Consider the following 17625-nt stretch of genomic DNA (forward strand, 5'->3'; position numbering starts at 1 on the left):
AAGTGGCCATCTAACAGTGAAGCAACAAGCACATATGGAAGAAGCACACCAACTGGTGGGATCGTGAGGTGTTAAGACTGTGCAGAAGATTCACAAGAAACAGTAAACAAACACACAAAAATGCATTGGTGAGAATGAGGGGAGTTGGAGCTGAGAACCAAAGCCCATCTATGGACAATGGAGTATCTTCCCACAGAGGGGTCGCAGGGAGGCAGTGAGTCAATCAGGATGCAATAGAGCACTAATGGGTCATGCAATATACCTCTGTTCCCTGGAGGCCTCCTCACCCCCGCCCCTCACCCCCCCACTATCATGGCCTCAGTGCCGCCTCCCAATCCAGACTAGATGGGAGCATGCACGTAGGTATAGGCAAGAGATAAAGCTCACAACACATGGAACCCAGGAACGGGAATGGAAATAGAGACACCAAAGGGTAGGGGGACGAGGGGAAGACATGGGGAGGGAGGGGGCACCGATCACAATGAATGACATAGTATCTTTTGTGAATGGCTATTGCTGCAAGCTAAAGGTTCACAGACTGACCCATGCTGCCACATGCCCAGGGCCCTGACCCCCAAAGATCCTCCTGTAAAACCCAGATCATGCCCAGCACTTTCTGTAATTTTGACTATATTTCTTTCTTTCTCTGAAATATCCAGTATTCGGTGGAGTTTCCCAATGGCTTACAGGCTTGAATTAACTCCTTCTCCTTTGGGGCTTCAAAAATCCAGGCAGACAGGTAGAAATGGACACAGGAGGAATAGAAAACCCACAGAAATAATGAAGTAAAGTAAGTGGAGTAATGCAGGAGGGGGCAGCTAGCAGAACGACAGCAGGGATTTACTGACTGCAAGGAGAAAGGATGATGTGCACTCCAAAATGCGGACCAGCCAGGAGAAAGAAGATACTCTTTGTAAGATTGATCCTGGGTTGGGAGATACCTTTGTAGCTGGGGGAATGATGAAGACAACTTAGGTGCAGGCAGTAGTTACTATTTTGGGTGCATCCACATCGGCAGCCTGAGGCACAGGCAGATACTGCCTAGGGCCCTGCTCCTGGAGGGCACCCAGTGCGCAATCGCCTCTGGGTACATTGACAAATATTATTTTTAGTTGTCACTTTTTGGTGCTCAGATCTTTTGGCTTTCAGAGTTACTATCCTCACTACCTTTAAATTAGGCTTCTTCCCTGTGGCATGTAAGGGATTCTATGATGAAACCAGATCAACTACTCTAGTTTCTTTCCAGAAGGTTGTTTTCTCCCCTGCCATTTGGTGGAAGAAAGTTTACAGGGGAGACGAGGGACCTATACTAAAGGCAGCAAAGTTGAGAAATAGTGAACAGTATGCAAATCCAGCAGACTGACAGGGAAGGGACAGCGCTGTGCTAGTCCTATAAAAAGAACGTATTCAAATACAGCCATTTCCTGCTGGAGGAGTCTAAAATGGATTTGGTAACACTTCTCTGGGCGTATAGCAAAATATTTTACATCGTCGTGGGATGCAAGAAGAGAGGGGGACCTGGTGCCAGGGGGCATAGCAGAGTGGGCGTCCCAAAAGAACAGGAAAGCCTTGTTCTTCATTATTCTGCTGGGAATGGTGGAAAGGTTGCCTGTGGCAGAGGCAGGTAGAAGTTGTTAACAACCAAGGAGGAGAGTAAGCCTACCAGGGCTTGCCAGTGGCTATTTTATTCATTCGCCTTGCAAGAGTTTTGACAGAAGGCAAGCGCTTAGGTAAATTTTAAAGGAGTTTAGGACTTCAGGTAGTTGATTAGAGCTCTAATAAATGGAAAGAGAATACGATAGGCTCCAGATCTAGCTGTCGCGAAATTCAGAAGAGGCCATAATAAAATTTCTTTCATTGGATTCTGTATGATCTTAAGGGGCTTTTTTTGGTTAATGAAAAGCATGCTAATATTTTACCTGGTTAATAAATTTCTAGAACTAACATATGCTAACACTGCGTCACCACTTTTTGTACATTGCTTGCCTGTGTGCCTTTTCCCCCTCAGTCTCTCCTCTTCTTCCTTTCCTTCATATTCCAGAAACTACTGGGAATTGGGAAGTTCCTACATTCATGGAGGTGTCATTGAAGCAATCATAGGGCTGCATTATTTATCTATTTATACATAATGAGATGATTACAAAGTTCAACTTCTATGACTTCTCTGTTTTCTTGGATCAGGAGTCCAGGAACCCTCTGCTGGGGGTTCACCAGGTCAGGAGCAAGGTGCTGCATTCGTATTTGAAGGTTCAAATAGGGAAGGGTCTGTGTCAGCAGAATTCTTCTCCTTGCACCTCTAGGACAGAATCTCAGATTTCTTTTCGTGTCATTAGCTAGAGACTGATCTTAAGTTTCAGAGGCTGCATTTACTTCCCTGACACATGACCCACTCATAGGCAGCTTGCCCGTCAAGGAAAGCAGGAAGGTGATAAAGTAAGTGAGCAACAGAGAATCTTATATAATCATGTACGGTATTTTTACAGGAGTGCTAACCTCATATTTTCCATATTCTATTGCATAAAAGCAGTCACAGTTTCTGCTTACACTCAAGGGGCAGAAATCACACAAAGACATGAGCCCCAGGAGGTGGAGATCAAACACGCCTCTGACAGTTCATCTGCCACGAGGATTCGCTCCTACAAGGACTTAGGGGCCGTGGTAAGAAAGTGAGCTTCGATTCAGAGTGAGATAGAGAGCTATTGGAGGGCTTTTGAGCTGATATGATCTGTGTTTTAACAGGATCACATGATGATGATTTGAGAATAGCCTTCAAAAGAGCAAGGGGAGAAGCTGGGGACCCAGAGAAGAGGCTTATCACAACAATCCAGGTGAAAGTTGACAGTGCTAAGTTCAGGATTGTAGCAGAAAGTAGAGCCAACATGATCTTCTAATAAGTTGAATATAGAATTTAAGGAAAAAGAGAAGAGACAGGATTATTCCAAAGTTTTCATCCAAATAAAGAGAAGGATATAATTTCCATGAATTATGGTGGAGATGCTGGGGAAGCTTACTGGAAGGAGCTTGCAGGAAGCTCTATTCTAGAAATATTTAACTTTGAGTTGCCTGTCACTTAGTGATAGGCCAATTATATTGGACACATTCAACTATGGAAGAAGGAATGATTTCCCAATATTGGAAATGACATCCATTCCTGATTTTGGGTTGTGTTCTCTACCTGTAGTGCATATAATATGAAACTACTGCTCTCTCAGTCATTACAGAGACCTCATTGAGTGGCATGGGATCCCGGATAACCTTGCTTCGCATCACTGGACCAGTTTAGGGCAAAGGAGTATGACGATGGGCACATGCCTTTTCAGAAACCTCATTATTAACAGAAAGAATGTTGGACTAGCTTATCAATGGGGCTGCTGTCTAGGAGGAGTATGTGCACTGACTGTTCACTGATATATGTTGGGGCTTCAAAAAGTTCATGGAGAAACATATTACCTTTTAATTCCATTTTCCACAAACTTTTTGAAGCCTCCGAATATACTGTTGTGCCTGTCATAGCTAGGCTGTATGGATTCAGGATCTAAGGACTAAATGCTGGTTTGGGCCGCTCACCATCATTTTCAGTGACTCCATCTTGTAACTCTAAGCATTAAGGGATTAAAATTTTGGTTCACAGTACAGAGTTTCTTCTACTGGGACACAGTAAGCCTTCTGTGAAACCTAAAGCAAATCTAAAACTGGATTAATTTGCTTTTGTCAAGGCAGAAGAGTAGCAGACAAGGAAAGGAGTTTCTACATTGGCAAGGAAACCAATTCTGATACCATGAAGTGCTACTGCTTCAAAGACCACAGGGAGGAGCATGTCTGGGGCACAAGTAACTATAGAACCTATCTAAGTACTTGCAGGATGGTGAGTTTGAATGGAGTGTCACAATGTGAGCCAAGAGTGGATCTGAGAGCTTCAAAGGACTGACTAACAGAAATAGTGTGTTTTACATCATATCCCCACAGCCTACCTACTGTTTCAGTGGCAAAGATAGTGACGGTTCTTGTGGGTGGCACAATGTCCTGCCCCAAGTGCCCTCTTGTTTCTGCCTTAGAACATCCTCAGAAGCTGCATGGCCTCAGCTGAAGACACAGTAACGGGGACGTTTCAGAGGTTGAATGCCTTCAGCAGCAACATTGGGATACGTGGTGATGGGACTTGGATTGAAACCGCTCTTATCCCGGTCCCCACCAACCTCTGGACAATTAGAAGTTACTTTCTCTAGGACTCGGCAGGGATTCTCCAACAAGGCTGAATCTCTGTTGCCCCGGACAACAATCAATTCAGTGGGGTGCAATGAGACACTTCTTCCACGCTTTCTCTTCTTCCTGCGTCAGAAGCAGCCTATGCCAAATCCAAACCAATATGCCAGTCCTGCAGACTAGCAGTTTGCAGCGGCAAACCCTTGGCGTGCCTCACCGCGCGATAAGGAGTGAGACACGCGAGCAGGGCTGAGGAAAAGTAAGGGCGTCCATGAAGACGCATTCAGGGTAACGGCCAGTTCGAGGTCCTCTGGCAGCCACAGCACACAGAGCTACAGCTCTCTCTCAATCTGTCTCCTCCTCCTCCTAATTTCTAAGAAGAGATTCTCCCTTTCACAGATAATCACCTCAAAATTAACTTATTGTTTTGGGTAAATATCTGTATTGATTATAAACTTTGTCTCAAGAAGTTGCACCCTTACTTCCCTGTCCCTACCAGAATAGTTTATTATCCACAATGATTATCTTTAAATCACTTTTGACTTGACTTTGATGTAGACAGGTAGTGCGTATTCAAGTATCAGTTTATTACTTTTATGCTGAAGTTCCTGCTTCATGGACATGCTTTTCATATCCTAAAAAGACAGGACAGAAATTTGTGTTTCTTTGATCTGCAGTTAAGTGCTTGATATTTTTTATGTTAACGTTGAAATTTTTCTTTCCTCACTGGAGGACAAAGGATCCTTCTTCTGTTCAGTTATAACTATGGATAAATATACTGCAGAAAGGAATCACTTAAAATTATATGCATCCCTTCTTGTCTAAATCAGTTCTGAACTATCATGTTGACAAATATCCTAAAGTATTAGCAGACGTAATTTTCCAGAGGTCAAAATGTGGCAGAAAAGGGGATGAAAGGGAGCACATGCAGTTAATGACATCTCAAGCTCGAGATGGAAACTTGACTGCATCATGCACTGGATGGCAGGGCAGGACCATCCCCTTTGCTTCATCCTGGCTGAGCAATATAGAAAATGCCAGTTTTTATTAGCTATCTGATGGATTGTTGCAGTTCAAGTAAGGGAGTGTCCTGTCTCTAGATCTTTATTTCCAATAACACAGTTCTTCTCTTTTTAACTTAGTCCATAGTGAGAATGAAGACATGGCTCAGAGACTGCTGTGAACTCTCCCATAATGAAATATATCTTAACAGAGGTTTTCCTCAGGGCAATGAGCTCCTGGACTAACATGCTCATTCTCATCACTGCCCAACAGCATCCAGTTTTATGATGAGTCTTCTTTTGTAGCTCAGTTTTCTTTGCGTGTGAGGGTGGATTGCTATGAGAGACAGAGAGAGAGAGAGAGAGAGAGAGAGAGAGAGAGGTGGCTTCCTACAAAGGCAGTGTCTTTGCTCATTTATTTTAGAACATGAGCGTTGATTTTTCTGAACTCTGTTAGGTAGTAAGGTAACTCCTTGATTGGGATAATTAAAAGACAAATAAGAAATGTATGACTTCAAATTCTAGGTGGTTTCTAACTTAAGAAGGCATATCTATCATTTAATAGCCATGTGTATAAAGCAAATGCTAGATTTATTTATTAGTATGTACAATAATATGCTATTGGGCCTTTCTTAGTTTTTACTGCTAGATAGATTGACTTGGTTCATGGCAACCTTACAGACAACAGAATGGAGTAATGCTCAATCCTGCACATCCCCATCCTCATGACTAGTAGCATGGTTGAGCCTACCAGGAGGCGCTTTGGTCCATCTCTCTTGATGAGGGTCTCCTCAGCTCTCACTGGCATGCGACTTCACCAAACCCAGTGTCTTCCTCCGGAGATCGATCCCTCCTGAAGACATATACAAAGCCAATGAATCAGACTGTATCCTTTTGTGGCTTCTAAGGCTCACACGGGTTAATTTCTGCCAATTGGCTAATAAACCACTAGGCCTTTCTCCGTCCTCTGTTTTAGTCTGGGCATTCTGCTGAAATATGTTCACTATGGGTGACATTCCTGGCATTTCAAATCCCAGAGCCATAGCTTCCAACCTGGCAGCAACCAGCAAGCCCCCACAACTGACAGGCATGTCGCGGCTCATGGATGCTAGCTACATGGTAACAACAAGGGGAAAGGCAATGAAAAAATGTACTGCCTTTTTAAGTGTCCAGAGAAAATTGATGGGTCGAATTTTCTTCACAACACAACTGAGAGAAACTCTCTTAGAGAGGGGGTGTCTGTCCCCGCACCGAGATCAGAGCCCATTTGCACTGGACAGCGTCTCTGAACCTGAATGTGGCCGGGGAGGCGCGTGCAGGGCCTTGCCCTGCGCTCTTCATCTCTTGCCTCTCCGCTGTGGCGGATATTAAATCATGACATTTTAAACTGGAAAGGGCTATCCAGGTCACCTAATCAAATCCTTCATTCCTGCTTCTGTAGGGCCCACTGCAAGCTGCATCTCCCTCAAAACCTTCTTCATATATCTTCACTGAGCATTCTCACTGCTCTCAGCTTCTAAAATACTGATGGCTCGTAGCAGCCATCCAAACACGTACGCCTTGGCTATTTTGTATTGTTACTTAACCAGCCTGGATATTTATGGCTCACGTCCTTGTCCGACATTGTATGGGCTTCAGGACTCATGTCAATTACATATCAAAGCCAGGGCTTAAAACAGAAAATAAAAAAATTAAGTGTCGATGTTTTAAGGAGAGATGAACGAGGCATGAGTCCATGAGACACGTGCATGGTGCACAGAGATTGGATAGCAGCAGAGCCGCCGGGGGCAAGGGCGGTATGGCTATCCAGGCTCATTTATTCTCACTTGAGACTCCTTGGAATTATTCAGAACACATTGTTAGGCAGTTAGGAAGCAACTGTCCAGAAGATAGCTCCCCCACCCCATTATTGTATTAAAGTATATTGAGACACATTGAATATACTCTTGAAATAAAAGCTTAGTAATCATATAAGAAAACAGACTGATTACATTTTTTTTCCAATTTGGAAAATGCAAAGAAAAAGCTTAATATTTTTTCCTTGCAAGTCTGGCTAGACCAGAGGATGTACACTGGTACACATAGGAACTGGAAATATAGGGAACCCAGGGCGGATGATCCCTTCAGGACCAGTGGTGTGAGTGGCGATACCGGGAGGGTGGAGGGAGAGTGGGTTGGAAAGAGGGAACCAATTACAAGGAACTATATGTGACCTTCTCCCTGGGGGACGGACAACTGAAAAGTGGGTGAAGGGAGACGTCAGACAGGGCAAGATATGACAAAACAATAATTTCTAAATTATCAAGGGCTCATGAGGGAGGGGGGAGGGGGAGTGAGGGGAAAAATGAGGACCTAATGCCGGGGGCTTAAGTGGAGAGGAAATGTTTTGAGAATGATGAGGGCAATGAATGTACAAATGCGCTTTACACAATTGATATATGTATGGATTGTGATAAGAGTTCTATGAGCCCCTAATAAAATGATTTTAAAAATATTTTTTCCTGTTGTATTTCTTATCTTTTTAAAGGATGGACTAAAATGTAAAAAGCGCGGGAGTGGAACAGCAGAAACTTTCTCCCCAGGTCATCTGAAGGCACGTAGGTGCCTGCCTTTCTGTGATTTAGAATTTTACTGAGAACTGATTCATGGACTCAAAGTGTCTTGTTCAGGTCTCAAAATCCAGTCCTTTAAAGATAAGCGTCTAACCTCATATTTTCATGGGGCTCTTCTCTACTTACTCTAGAGAAATGAGTGTGATTCACATTGCATGTTGTGGTTGACAGGAGCCACTGAGCCCGTTCAGACTCATAGAGACCCTCTATAGTCAAAAGAACAGAACACTGCCAGGTCCCATGCCATCCTCCTAATCCTTGCTATGTTTAAACCCATTGTGGCAGCCCCAAGGTCAATCCGTTTCCTCTTTTTTGGTTGACCTTTTGCTTTTCCAAGAACGATGTCATTTTCTAGGAATTGGTCTCTCCTGACAATACGGCCAAAGCACATGGGATACAGTCTCACCATCCTCACTGCTAAGGAACATCCTGGCTGGACTTCTTCCAAGATAATTTTTTTTCTCACAGTGTATGATATTTTCAATTATTCTTCCATAACACCATAATTCAAATGCTTCAGTTCTGTGGCCTTCCTTACATTGCATAAACAAACAAACAAAAGACTCCACTTAAACTCACTGCCATCGCATCAATAAAGAGTCACTTTAGCCCTGCAGAACAGAAGTAGAACTGCCCCTGCGAGTCTCTGAGACGGTAACTTTATAGGACTAGAAAACCTCGTCTTACTCCCATGGTTAGGTTGGTGTTTTGAACTGATGACCTTGCAATTAACAGTCCAATGTAGAACCCTTATGCCACCAGGGCTCCTCTTATATTGCATACATTCTCCTAATTATATATCAAATATCTTTTAGTACATGTATTTTAAAATGTAGGGAAAGATTTTTTAACACTTAAATATGATCACAAACTTTTAAAACCCCCTCCTACATAGCCTGAGCTATATATTTTTATTTCTATTTTAAAAACATAGTGTTGTCATTGGCAGTTGCTGCTGAATCAGCTTTAACTCACCAAGACTTTATGTAATAACATAATGAAACATTGCCTGGTCTTGGGAGCTATTTTCCTGAGAGTCGGTGTGAGTTCATTGTTGTGGCTATTACATCAGTTCCTCTGATTGAGAGTGTCCTTTCTTTTAGCTGATCCTCTACACATCTTCCTGATGATGTGTCCAAAATATAGGACCATCCTCAATTCTAAAGCACATTCTAGTTGTATTTTTTCTAAAACTAATTTATTAGTACTTTTGACTATATTCAATATTCTTTGTCAATACCACAGGCCAAATACATCAATGCTTCTATTGTTCTCTGTTTTCATTGTTCAGCTTTTGCATGCATATAAGGCCAATGAAAATGCCATGGCTTGGGTCAAATACATTGTAGTCATCATGGTAATAGCTCTTTAAAAAAATTTAAAGAGGGTTTTTCAGCAGATTTATCCAACATCATATTTGATTGCTGCTACCAGGAACATTGATTGTTAACTCGATTAGAAATGGTTGACAATTACAATGGTTACTTCAGTTATCCTGATGCTGTTTATCAATGCAGTTATGAATAGTTTTGCTTTTTATATACTCAAGTATAATCCATACTGAAGGATGTAGTCTTTCACTTTCATCAGTAAATGTTTAAAGCCATCTCCAATGTTGACAATCAGCGTTGTGTCATCTGGATATTACAGACTCACTGTTAATGAGTCTTTATCCAATCCTCTTCTTTGTTATCCAACTTCAAGATTTTTTGTTCAGCAGACACATTGCTGCTGGAAGATGAGCCCCCCATTTGGCATTCAAAACATGATTTGGGAAAAAATATTTTCCCAAAGTAGAGTCTATCTTAATGACATGACTGAGATAAAGCCTGTAAGACTTTAATTTGGTTATGTAGCCCGACTCAATATTAGAATAGCTACAAGCATCCATTAGTAATTGGAATATGACATGTAGGAAGTATAAATCAAGGAAAATCAGAGGTGGTCAAAAGTGAAATGGAATGCTTGAAGTGAAGGTCAATATCCTAGCTGTTAGAGAGTGGAATTGGACTGAGTTTGAGCATTTTAAATCTGATTATCATAGGGTTGCTATACTAGGCAAAACAAATTGAAGAGTAATGGCTGAATTCCTTGTTAAAAAGAATACTTATACTTATACGGAAGTTGACACTGTCATTGATAGGCTAAAATCCATAAACCTACAAGGAAGATCAATTAATATGACTATTATTCAAGTTTATAAGCCAATATGAATGCCAAAGATGAAGGAATTGAGGACTTTTCCAACGTGTTGCAGTTGGAAATTGATGGAACACTGAAGATTGCATGCTTGAATTCTGAAAGATCAATAATTTTACTCAGAACATACTTTTGTTCTAACATCATAAATAATGACCAGATTCATGGGCCTTACTGGATGAATTGCACAGGAATAAAATCAACTATATCTGTGGAAAGAGATGATAGAGAAGCTCAATCTTATCAATTAAGACAAGGTCAGTATCAGACTACAGGGATAGATCATAAATTACTCATAGGAAAGTTCAAGTTCAAGCTAGCTGAAGAAAATTGAAGCAACAATACGACCTTAAATTAATCTTACTCTAATTTATAAGTCTTCTAAAAGTTGATTAAGAAAATGAAAACAATGATGTTTTCAGTGTGTAAATCTTTTCTTTGTATAATAGTAGTCTTATTCAATATTTGTCCTTTTTTGATTGACTAACCTCACTGCGTATAATTGTCTAGGTTCATCCATGTGATGAGGTGTTTCACAGTTTCACTGCTGCATTTTAATACGGCAAAGTATTCCATTGTGTGAATGTACCAGTTTCTTTCACCAGTGTCTATGGATGGGCTCTTCTGTTGTTTCCATGGTTTTGATTTATTAAATAATGCTGTAATGAGCATGAATAAGGAAAAGTAAAAAAAAATTGCTACTAAGCTCCAAGTTCATACATGTACAGGGTTATTCCCAACAAATCATGTTTAAACACATCTTGGGGATGAGTGGATGGCTGCAAACAAGTTCTCTCAGTAATAGACTTATCTTCAACTTATTACAGTGCCTTAAAAAAACAGTGCAATCAAAACAGTGGCTTCCAAGGGGACCTACTGGGCCTGGTAAATTAAAGGAAGAGAGGTCAGTTCATAAGATTAAGAAAAAATTTTGTTGTTGTTGTTATAGGAGTAATCTTGATAGATTTTCTTGAGGGACACAATATGTTCACAGGCGTTTGTTATGAAGAAGCTTTAAAAAAAATTGGAAACTGAATAGGTGAGAAAAAGGTAAGGGTGCTTTCACTGAGGACTGATTTTTCATCACAATACATCTGTCTTCGAGGGGTGCAAGGACTTCCCAGTGAAAGTATTGTTGGAGGACCTATTTCATCCATCTTACATCCCCACTCTTGCCCCTCAGACTTCTTTCTGTCCCTCAAATTCAAGGAACATTAAAAGGAAACATGATCAGTTTCCCTTGGGGCTGTCAAAGATGCTCTTTTGATGAGGTATACATTGGAAAGCACGGCTCTTCGAGAAATGTTGGAAAGATGGGAAGACCACCTTGACAAGTGCATATAGACCGAGATGGAGGATATGTCAAGAAACAATAGCTTCATATTTTGATTTTTGGCTTAGTGAAGGATTCTATGATTTGTGGCGATAATTTTTAATTCCCCTGTATTTGTTAGTGCTACGGCTTTTATTTCTCTAAGATATGTAACTAGTAGTGGTCGTGATGGGTATATGAAGATTTCAGGAGCAGAAAACCAAATCCAAACTCACTGCCATCGAGTTGTTTCCACCTCACTGTGACCCAGTAGGACAGAGCAGATCAGCCCATTTGGGTTTCTGAGGCTGGAGAAAGTCAATAAATGGGAAGTTAGCACATCATGACCAATGGCAACGGAAGACACTGGCAAAAGACACTGGGTGGAGCACATGAATAGAAGACAACAAAGGTGAATACTACTATGCAACTATCCTGCAACGACAACAATAATAAACAGCAAAAAGTTTAATGGGGTATGAAGGTAAATAGAATGACATCCATAAATATATATAGGTTTAAGAGGATATTTCTATATATACGCTTAGGAGTGCTGCAAATATATCTATGGATGTAGTAAAGTATATAAGGGCAAAGTTACAAAAACTTCTTGGACATAGCCAGACATCTTAAGGGAATGAGTCACTGGACCTGGGGGCTCAGGGTTATAGTTTCAAGGGACTTAAAGAGGACATTTTGTGTGGACTAGATTCGGCATCCTACTTTAGTGAATAGTGAATGAGTTATTAAATGTTTGTCAGTGACCACTTAAGGTGGTCTCTCCTCATCTTGAGCAAAGAGTAAGAGAATCAAACATGCAAGGGAATAATTAATACAAAGGACTTAGAGATCATGTGAGCCCCAGCCTCCACAGCCCCAAACTAGATGGTGCCCGTGTACCAGTGCTGACCTCTCTGAAAAGAATCACTAGGAGGTCCTAGAGAGGGTAGGAGACAATTTGGAACAAAAATCAAAATCAGATAAAAGACAGGTTTACCTTAAATTAATCTTACTCTAATTTATAAGTCTTCTAAAAGTTGATTAAGAAAATGAAAACAATGATGTTTTCAGTGTGTAAATCTTTTCTTTGTATAATAGTAGTCTTATTCAATATTTGTCCTTTTTTGATTGACTAACCTCACTGCGTATAATTGTCTAGGTTCATCCATGTGATGAGGTGTTTCACAGTTTCACTGCTGCATTTTAATACGGCAAAGTATTCCATTGTGTGAATGTACCAGTTTCTTTCACCAGTGTCTATGGATGGGCTCTTCTGTTGTTTCCATGGTTTTGATTTATTAAATAATGCTGTAATGAGCATGAATAAGGAAAAGTAAAAAAAAAATTGCTACTAAGCTCCAAGTTCATACATGTACAGGGTTATTCCCAACAAATCATGTTTAAACACATCTTGGGGATGAGTGGATGGCTGCAAACAAGTTCTCTCAGTAATAGACTTATCTTCAACTTATTACAGTGCCTTAAAAAAACAGTGCAATGGACTCTCTGAAACAGACTCAAGCGTGGAACTGAACTCACAGCTGTGGCTCAATTTTCAGCTAACTGGTACACAGGTGAGCAATCACACCAAGAAAGTACACACTTGCTAGAACAATAAACATAGGCGATCCAAAGGACAGCATTTGTGCAGGGATAAAGTTCAGGAGGTGGGAAGGAACGAAGGAACGAAGGAAGGAATGAAGGAAGGAACAAAGGAAGGAAGGAACGAACGAAGGAACAAAGGAAAGAACGAAGGAACGAAGGAAGGAAGGAAGGAAAAGGTAAATGTGGAGACGAAGTGGTGAAGAGTGCCATTACATTGTGGGGATTACAGTCAAGTCATAAACAAAATTTGTATGAATTATTGAATGAAAAACTAATTTGCTCTGTAAACTTTCACCCCAATCACAATGAGGAGAGAAAAGTAGCAAGTTTTTAATTAAACACTCATCCCCCTCCCTATCAGGCTATATAGTTCCTAAAACACTCCAAATTAAAACCTTAGGAATTTATAGTTCCTTATACATATTTTTAAGGGGATTTACATAGTTTGATGCTTGATTTCTTGATGAGAAGCATTAAGTATTCAACATATTTATGTAAGGGAATATTTTGAAAAAATAGTTCTTTCTTATACTACTCTTTTTTCAGTCCACTCTTAATGGGCTTCAGTGATGCCCATTCATTCTTCCTCAGGGATCCCCAAAGGATGGCTCCCAGGACAAAAAGGTTGCAGTCTATATGTTTGTAGGGCATGCTAGCTAAGAACAATTTTTATGTTATGTCATTGACAAAATATCTAAAGATAAATTATATTCTGTGATGCTTCAGCACATGTACAATAGAACAAAGTGCCGCTGAATCCTGTGCAGTCATGGATGGTATACCCAAGCCTGTAATCACAACAATTATATATTTCAATGTCTTCCAATTTAATGGGGAGGGGGGGCATGGAAGGGGTCTCATCATTAGGGTAACATTCTTTTGTGATCTAGAGGATTTTGATTGATTAATTCTCAGAAGTTGATCACCATGTTTATTTTTCTAGTCTGTCTTAATCTGAAAGCTCTGTTAAAATCTGTCCCCTGTGGGTAACTATGCTGGAATGTGACATATCAATGGCACAGCTACCAGCATCATAGCAACATGCAAGTTACCATAGTACAATATAGTTACCGACATGTGCTTGTTGAAAAATTGTGCAAAATTCTAATTTTATTGTTTCCAAAATTACTTTGACTGGATCCCTGGTGGCATAGTGATTATGCATTGGACTGCGAATAGAGAGGTCAGTAGTTTGAAACCACCAGTCACTCCCAAGGAGAAAGGCTGGGCTTTCTATTCCTGTAAAGAGTTAGTCTCGGAAACTCACATAGGCCATTCTACCCTGTCCTATATGGTCACAATGAGTCAGCATCAACTTGATGGCAGTGAGAACTACTTTCAGGCTGAAACATCTGAGTTGAGTATTTACAGCATATACAATATAGACAACAAAGCCTGAAATATTTGCTGTCTGGTCCTTTACAAAGAAATTTTGACAAGTTCCGTTATATGAGGGGTTGCCCACTGCCCCCTCCCCGAAAAAAACACACACACACAAAAACCAGAATTTTTTTCAAAGCTATGTATTTAAAGTGTTTTTTACAAAACAACCTTATTGCCTTCAAAGTACTCTCCGTTACAGTTATTCACACTCATCTGTTTGAATGACTGACAGCATCTCCCTCATTTTTTTCTTCACCTCTTCTACATCGTCAAATTGCTGTCCTTTCATGTTCCTCTTCATTCATGGAAACAAAAAGAAGTTGCACAGAGCAAGGTCAGGTGAATAAGGTACATGTGGCAAGAGAGGCATGCTGTTTTTTTGCCAAAAAATGGCTCACTGAGATGGCTACATGAACAGGTGCATTGTTGTAGTGGCAAAACCAGTCCTGTATCTGCCACAATCAGGCCTTTTTTTGTCACACATTGTTATGAAATCTTTTCAGAATCTCTAAATAGAAAGCTTGATTAACAGTCTGACCTGGTGGAATGAATTCCAAATGCACTGTGAGTCAACATTTTAGTCATTTGATGCATGTTCAGAACAAGGTTTGTCATCAATTGGCATTTCACTTTTTTTGAAATGAGAAAACCCCTTGTAAACTTGAGTTTTTCCCATAGCACTCCCCTTGTAAGCTGTGTTCAACATTACAATAGTTTCTGCAGCATTTTTCCTGAGCAGGAACAACATTTCATAGCTGTACACAGTTCTCTTACATCGGTCATCACAAAAGTTGAGGTTCAAGTGTGCTTTCTTGAAAAAAATTCACTGTGATCAGAGAGAACCTTCCCAAGAGACACGACTGTGTACATTAACTCAGAGCAAGTTGCTGGATGCTCATCTAGTGTGAAGCCCCATGCAGTGGAGCTTTTTTTTCATTTTAGGGGGGTACACCCTCATAGTCAGGAATAATCCAAGTGATATGAATGCTCCACTCTGCCCAGCTCAATTCCGGTATTTTGGGGTACCCTCTTGTATCCTATTATATTTTTCAAGCAAATAAACCTGTTTACTTGCTCATGCCTTCCCAGCTCCCAGCATTAGTGATCTTAAAGGCCAAGCACAGCTATTAATATTTCTAAGAAGCTCTGTTCACACAGTTTTCCTTTTCTCAATACCAATAACGCCACCCCCAAACAAATGGACTGCAACCTGGGACTTGTAGTAACCTGCCTTTCAGAAATCCCCAATGAGTTCTGGTATTCACACATTGTGTGGTCTTTTCCCACTCCGTAAAATTATTAGTGTGTGTGACCGATAGAATACAGTGGAAGTGATTGCATGTCATTTCTGAAACTAGGTTATAAAAGACTTTATCTCTCATTTTGGTTGCTCTCTTGCACTCTCAAATCATTCAATGTGGGGAAATAATGTTGTCAGTATTCCCATAGAGAACCTCTGGCAAGAGAAAGCCTGCTAACAGCCATGTGAAAGAAATATTTTTCTTGTATCTTATCTGAAGGGACTTCTTGCTTTTGTTAGATTTCTACTATAATATTATACTTTTAACATTATACTTTTAACTAAGCAAGTTTATGTGACTCAAATAGCTTGGCTGTAAGGGACTTTGAGTCATGTAGCTAAGTAGCTCCTACAGCTGATCCTTAGACACTGGAAGATAATAAATATTTGTTTCAAGCTTCCAATTTTGGTCTAATTTATTAAGCAGCAGTATCTAAGCAATACAGAATGTAAATAGCATCACGTTGCTTACCAAAGCATTATGCTTTTCCCACTCTGATACTGAATCTGGTGTCTCTCATTGACATGCGATTTTCTTTTCCCTTTATGGTTTTGCCTCACCTGTGTGTTTTGCTGCTGAAATTTTTTTCTTGACTTCTTGGGAATGTTTGCTTCCCTCCTTAACCAGGATTGAGTATCTCCCCTTGGGTGTTAATTTCCTGGGGACTTTACAGTTCAGTGCAGACTGCTTAATTTTCTAGGACCCAGAACCATTACTAAGTTGTTGATTTCAAGTATCAAACAAAAGCAATAGATGTTCAGGTCAGCAGATTGATATTTTTAACTAGATAATCAGGACGAAAATCCCTCCACAGGGAAATTCCTGCTATGCCTTTTAAAAAATATTCTTGCCAGTATAATTTTATATCTGGCCTCTCATTTGAGGAAAGTAAAAGATATAAAGGAATTTGGGAACAGAGATGACATTGAGAAGCTATATAATCTGACTTCCTGATGAAAATGAGGCTCCTGAGGTTGTGTGACTTTCTCAAGGTCACTCACAGTGAGTAAATTCCTTAGTGTCATGACAGACGAAGTTTAAGAACCTATGAAGAATAACTGAAGCTAAATTAGGGGTTTGGGGGCAGGGAAGGGATGAGCTTTCACTGAGAATATATTTTATGCATGAGTAAGTCCTGGTTCAATTACAAGTCCTGGTTCAGAGGCAAGACACTGAACTGAAGGAACCAAGATATAACTTTTCACATTTTAAAAATCATTTTACTGGGGGCTCATACAACTCTTATCACAATCCATAAATACAACCATTTTGTCAAGCACGTTTGTACATTTGTTGCATCATCATTCTCAAAACATTTGCTTTCTCCTTGAGCTCTTGATATCAGCTCCTCAATTCCCCTTTCCCTCCTGGCTGCCCCCTCCCTCATGAACCCTTGATAATTTATAAATTATTATTATTTTGTCCTATCTTACACTGTCCAAGGTCTCCCTTCACCCACTTTTCTGTTGTCCATCCCCCAGGGAGGAGGTTATATGTATATCCTTGTAATCGGTTCCCCCTTTCTACCCAACCTTACTTTTTACATTTTAATGAAACTTTTGTACATAACACAAAAATATCAGTGACCAGTTGTCTTGGAGGCTATTTAGATTCATGATAACTCTCTGTGTGTCAGAATGTAGCTTCATTTTTCCGATGAAGGAGTGCTGGGAAGACCACCAGCCCTTTCTCTGGAGGCACTTCTTGTTACTAGCTGAATGTGTGAACAGTGTTTACAACCAACAGACTCTAGATAAGACATGAAAGCTGCATCAACTAGGACCTGGTAGATCTGATTATCCAGTTTCTATAAGAAAACGTGAGACTGTTCCACTAATGCTCAAACTATATGATTAATTCTATGAATCTACATTTCTTTTTTTTCCTTGGTGTTGCCATTTCTTTTCTTTTTTTTTTTTAACATTTTATTAGGGGTTCATACAACTGTTATCCCAATCCATACACACATCAATTGTGTAAAGCGCATTTGTACATCATTTCTCAAAACA

This window comes from Echinops telfairi, unplaced genomic scaffold (genome assembly GCF_000313985.2).
Source record: "Echinops telfairi isolate 266 unplaced genomic scaffold, ASM31398v2 ScPeMD7_57;HRSCAF=196, whole genome shotgun sequence".
Lineage (NCBI taxonomy): Eukaryota > Metazoa > Chordata > Mammalia > Afrosoricida > Tenrecidae > Echinops > Echinops telfairi.